Here is a 6,166-nt window from a genome sequence, read left to right as displayed (position 1 = left end):
CACACACAGGAGTATCCACGTCCACACACAGAACATCCACGTCCACACACAGAGGAACATCCACGTCCACACACAGGAACATCCACGTCCACACAGAGGAACATCCACGTCCACACAACTAAGAACATTACTGGGATAACCAGTCAATGTGAATAAGACCTAGTGTTTAAGCAGCAGGTATTAAAAACCCCTGATGTCATAACTGCACTGAGCTTGTTTGTAGAAGAGAAAATCCATGTTTTCAGAAACTGTTATGTTCGTATAAAAGGCTTAAGAGACAGAATAGCATAAGTAAACCTGTCCTGAGAGGACTGACACCTCAACACACAAGTAACAAGTACACAGCCCTGTCCTGGGATTATGTAAAACAAACCCCATTTCTGTTCAAAAGATCTTGGGCTTTTTAAACTCCAAAGGCTGTGATGGAAAATGTTAGTCTCATGTCTGAAGTGACAGTAAAGGGTGGTCCCCAAGTCCAAAGATGACTGTGAGTTACATTCTGAAAGGTTGTCACTGCCATATTCATCTTTCCAAAATAGACTAGAATCCCTCAAGTCCATGAGGGACCTGAGCCAACAGCTTCCACCTGTTACTTACAGTGAAAACCTGGACCCAGAAGCACCTGGAAGAGCCTCTGTAACCAGAAGCAGATAGCCAGGTGCCTGAGTGTGGTTCTCACCAGCATCCTGGAGGGCATCTGTGTCAAACACCCCCTCCTGCCAGTCCACTCCACCCTAGCTTGTGTCTATCCTTTAGTAGGAAGGAACAATCCACAGCCCCAGACCAAAGGCAGCCACTGTCTGCCTCTGGAGTATAGATACAGCTTTCTAGTACATCCAACCTCTGATCTGCAAGGTAAAGTCGACCAGTGAAGACATACCACAGAGTCAGACACAGTTTCTTATCTGCCCATAACACAAAGATCCCAAGCTCTGAGTCAGGGCCTCCACCAGCATTTAATGACACTTGAAACCACTCGAAGCCTAAGAAGGAAGGGTACTGGCACACTTCTGAAGGGGTGAACCTCTGAAGAGGCAGGGCTCCTCCAGCTTGTCTTCCACTTCCTATCAAGGGATCCCTGATAGAGAGGAAAAGGAATGATGTATCTCCACAAGGTGAAGGAGTCAAGTCATGTGGTCTTGGGAGAACTCAGCTGAGTGGCACTGAATGGGTTACAGACACTGACCTGTGGGCCCAGCAAAGTGGCTTCCATCCTTGAACACCTTCCTCTTCCTGCTTTACATGGCAGATATAAATTTTAGACAAATCTGAATTATGGAATTCTGAAATACATCGTAAATGTATGTAAATAGTAAACCTTTACTTTGCAAAAATGTGAATAACCTGAATCCTACAAATCTTTGAAATCCATGAAATATTAAACCTGGAAGGGCAATCACAGTCACTTGTCACTTCACAAGGAGCCTCTGGGAGCTACCACCCTTGACATGACAGAGTATGTTTACATAACCAAGATATTCTGATGCCAAGGGTGACACTGCCTTGTCATTGGCTGAAACATGAACCATGACCACAGCTGCGAGCTGACCAACAGTTATAACAATGTTCAGCTGGTAAACATGTCACACAGCCTTGAAACAATCTTGAGCCCACCAAGGCTGAGTTGTATGACAGCTTCAGAGATGCATCCAAAGCATGAATGGTGGACTGCAGTGTCATCTCCATTTCAAGCCATCCCTGGCTCCGGCCAGCGCATAAGCTCATCTTGAGGAGGCTGTCCCCATCCAGGTTGCCCATCCGAGAAACCTACAGCCCATGGAAACTGCAAGGCATCCCAATCCCTTCCCTGGGTCTGTCAGTGGAGACAGGCGGAGATGCTTCGGGTTTTGGCCTCAAAGTAAACTCAGTTTATAGCAGCAGGTGTCCACACACTAAGGTTTTACTTCCAGTTCTATCCAAACCCATTTCCAGTTTCCACAAAGCTAAACTAACTTTCCATCTGATGCAAAGGAAGACAGGCCACAGTTACTCTCACACAAACAAGGCTTGTGACTGACAGGTCTATCAGCACAGCCCCTGTCCAGACCTCATCTGCCCTTGGTCTTCCCGCTCACTCTCCCAGCTCCTCCTCCACACACACGCTCTGTGCACTGTTTAGCCTCAATATGTTTTTTTCTTTTGTTTTGTTCTGGTCTTTTTGTTTGGTTGTTTTTTTTTTTTTTTTTTTTTTTTTTTGAGACAGGGTCTTACTACACAGCTCTATGGAACTATGTAGACCAGGCTGGCCGATAACTTAAGAGACACACCTACCTCTGCCTCATGAGTACCAGGTCACCACACCCCACTGATCCTTAACAACCATTAACGTTCATCAGAGCACCTGAGAGGAAGACAGTGGTTGTCGCCATGATATCCACGCTCCACTCCACCTTTCAACTTTCTTGGTGACATGCTGAAACCGGTTTCCATCTTTCCCCCTTCCCCATCCTCTCTCGCCAGACTTCATCCTTCCAAAGCTCAGCTCTGTATGCAATCAATCACATAGGTGTACCCTCTAGAGCACTCCACACTGCCCAGCATCTATAGGAGGCCCCTTTTGGGGGGAAGTAAATCAGTCTGCTCCATGGGCTATATATGTCATCTTACTGGACAGTTCTTGAATGTGTAGACATGAAAGCTACAAAGAAGTCAAGACAGGAATCAAATCCACAGCGTGTTGGGAAAGTTTCATCCTCCTTGATGGTGGCTCCACGCTCTGAGGTACCAGCTCTTCCACCAGGTTCCAGTGTCAGTTTCAAGACAACTCTAAGACTAACTCCATGCAAGCAGGCCAGAGCCAGTGTGAGCGTCTCCATCTGCCCTTGAGATCTGAGGACAGGAGAGCAGCACCTCCCATTTCCAGGCAGAGAGGTCTTACTGTAAGCTTCTGCCTGCAACCCTGGTGTAGCCTAAGGAGGCAAGTGCCATGGCTCCACCCACACCTGCCCTGCAGGTCCCTCAGACTCTCCTTCCAATAGTCCAGGAAGATGGTTAGAAGCACTTCCGCTGACCAGTGCCCTGGGATGGATTTTATGAAGAGAAACAGTAAGAATGTTCACAGCCCTAACTTTAGTGTCACACTCTTGTTGTGTGGGGCACTCAATGTATCCAACTGCCTAGTCTCCCCCCTCCCAGGGAAAATGTTCTTCCAGATTTAAATAACTGAGGTGGCTCTGTAGTTATATGGGACTTTACAGTCAGCCTTGCTTCATGGAATAACCATACACCTTGAGTTTCCGTAGCACAGCTCATTCTGAGGATGCAGGCTAAGCTATATGGGGTGGTATTAGTAAAACCACTGTTGCGAATTTATCTAGAACCTGTGCTTGACATCCCCCCCATTTCCCTCGGATGCCCTGTCAGTGTACACACACACACACACCCCGTTTCCCTCGGATGCCCTGTCAGTGTACACACACACACACCCCGTTTCCCTCGGATGCCCTGTCAGTGTACACACATGCCCTGAGCACATGGGGGTTCTGAGCCCCTGACCTGGAGCACTGGTCAGGGCTCTACTCAACACCCCTCCCCACATGCATCTAACATGTTCTGGTGAGTACACTGCATTTCTAGCAGAAAGCTGATGTTCTCAGTCTGTATCTTGGGGTACTGATATCAGTATTTCTATTGACCACACAGCCTCAATCAATCAGATGCTACAGCACCCGCTGGGCTTTTTCCAGAGATAGTACACTTTTCCTGCCAAGACTTATAAACACTGGATGCTTTTGGGATAATGGAAATAGCAGACTGGAGAAGATATGACAACTAGTGTGGAATCCTGCATTAGATCCTGAAACAAAACAAACAAAAGATGTCAGTGGGACACTGAAACTTGTGTACGATCTGTAATCTAGGTAAACCTTTCTGTTAGATATCAATGCCAAGAGAGAGAAGGAAGGGGAAGAGGAAGCTAACTCAGTTTCTCTGAAATTCTCAACCGCAGACTAACTCTGCAGGTGGGCCTAGAATGCCCATCAGCGCGTGGGTTGCTGTGGACCCTGCTACAAGGCCCTGGCAGATGCAGCCTATTTCACTAAGCACAGCTTGCAAGTGTGCCAGCCCAATGCATCGCCTTGCCATCCCTGTGCTATGGGTACCGCAAATGCTGCACTGCGCACCTCTGCATCGGTGAGCCAGGATGTGCTAGCTGCTTGCACTAACCCAGCAAGGAAGTAAAGCAGCTAAACTCAGTGCTCACTATAGAACTAAGGAGGTGCCTAATCTCAGTGTCTGACCAGTCTCCTGCATCCTGGTGCCTGACCAAGATAGCAGAGCGGAAGAACCATCCACTCAACTAGAGGCAACCACAGAGACCATGTTCTGGTACACATCCATCACAAAGACCAAAAAATGAAAGGAGAGAAATTGTCTGAAGACAATAGACTTTGAAACTCCTGTGCAAGGTGAGTGGCCTTGTAAACAATCTCCACTTACCCCATTAAAATACTCAATCGGGTACAACAAGCTCACAAGAAAACAGAACACAGTGAAAGACTTCCATTTCTGACAGAGGCTCTAGATAGCTTGGAGAGCAGAGGAGTAGCGCTCTAGGCCTCACCAGGGCCTCAGCAGTCCCCACAGCCACCTCAGAGACAAGTAAAATAGCTTCCAAGCAAAGGGAGCCGCTTGAAGATGCATAAACAGCCCAGACAGACAGATAAGGTGTCTGCTATGTGGCCCTCCAAGTCTTAAGGTAACAAGCTCTCCTGGCACTAGTGGGGAAAACCGTCTTAAAATCCCTCTTCACAGACCCAGAGTCCCCTGCCAGTTTCCTCTTAAGGTCTAACATTTAAGCAATAATAATTAGCTCTATTGGAGGACCTGCCATCCAAAGCAAGAAGCTAACATTTACCATCCCCCCCCACCCCAAAAGTGATACTAAACAAGAAATCAGATAAGAGAACTAAAAAGAACCCCTAATAGTTTTCTCAGTCTGAAGGAGAAAACATTCATGCAACAAACTACTGAACAAAAGGAAAAGTACAAGTACATTGAGAAAAAAAACTTTTTTGTTTCGTTTTGTTTTTGAAGACTGAGTTTCTCTGTGTAGCTCTGGCTGTCCTAGAACTCACTCTAGACCTGGCTGGCCTCAGACTTAAGAGATCCGCCTGCCTCTGCCTCCCAAGTGCTGGGATTATAAAGGTGTGTGCCACCAAGCCCTGCTCAGAAACTACAATTTGATTGTGGATTCCCCCTCCCCCCAAATAGGGTCTCACTATGTTAAACGAGGCTGGCCTCAAACTCGCAAAAATCCACCCGCTTCTGTCTCCTAAGTGCTTGGAATTAAAGTCCTGCGCCATTGCACAGAGCAAAATTTAAAAAAAAAAAATGCTAGGGCTGAAAGAGAAATTGAAGCTCTTTCCTGGGATGAGGATAAAAAGGAATAGAAAGATGAAGAAATTCAAGTAGTGTGTGTCACACATGACAGGAATCCCTGAAAGAATAAAAATCGGGGGAACCAATTCTCTTAATGACTGAAGAAATTCTCTTGGGAAAAATCTCCCAGCGCTCAAGGACACACCTACTGAGCCTACCTGTGAACTGTAAAACTGCTCCAGTGCCAAGACCTTAAAACCGTCCAGGGAGGAAACAGTTACCAGAAAGGAAGTACTTGGCAGAGGCTCCCTGTGGACTGAAGGAGAGAGCTGACTGAAACACTGTGTCCTAAACTAACCAGGCGTGCAGGAAAAGACATCGGGACCTACCTGGACCGGCCTGAGAGTCACTAACCCAGATTAGAAGAAGGCAGAGAAGAGATGGCGTGAAAGACTTAACACTATCTTCGAGAAGCTACAATGTCACCGAGAGCAGAGAAACAAAGGCCACTAACAACAAGGGGAAGAAGAAAGCAAGGCGGTGCGGGACGGGGACGTGACGCTAGGTGGGGAAGCGAGCACCAGTCTCAGCCCCGATGTAAACAGAGAGCCGAGCCGAGGCGGATGCGCCAGCCAGGGCGAAGCCACCCTCCCGGGGCAGAGCGCCAAGAACTGCCGGGAGATGGGGCCACCTAGGCGGCAGGGCGGCGCGCAGAGCCCGGGAGCACCGCGCGAGGCCCTGCAGTGACAGACTGGGCGGCCGAGCAAGGGGCACGGCGTCCTCGCGCCGAGGCCGTGGCAGGGCCGCCGAGCGCCGGCCCGGGAGGCGCCGAGGCTCCGGAGCC

The 6,166-nt window shown here is 48.3% G+C and overlaps 1 protein-coding gene across 9 annotated transcripts in view; it reads right to left on the bottom strand.

The window, feature by feature from the left end:
- The window catches only part of Banp (BTG3 associated nuclear protein), a 74,121-nt gene that overhangs the window by 62,663 nt on the left and 5,292 nt on the right, over positions 1-6,166 (bottom strand). The window contains exon 1 of one of the 9 annotated variants that reach the window (XM_028752255.1): positions 5,541-5,622. The exons of 7 other annotated variants lie outside the window; for them this stretch is intronic. The gene's annotated coding sequence lies outside the window, so the exon portion shown is untranslated. Of the gene's footprint in view, positions 1-2,341; positions 2,845-5,540; positions 5,623-6,166 lie in introns of those variants that run through there. One more of the 9 variants, XM_028752271.1, reaches the window with a different exon arrangement.

The sequence above is a fragment of the Grammomys surdaster genome, unplaced genomic scaffold, assembly GCF_004785775.1.
Source record: "Grammomys surdaster isolate TR1022 unplaced genomic scaffold, NIH_TR_1.0 128, whole genome shotgun sequence".
Taxonomy (NCBI): Eukaryota; Metazoa; Chordata; class Mammalia; order Rodentia; family Muridae; genus Grammomys; species Grammomys surdaster.
Note: the sequence above shows the minus strand (reverse complement) of the source record. Positions and strands in the feature narration are given on the sequence as shown.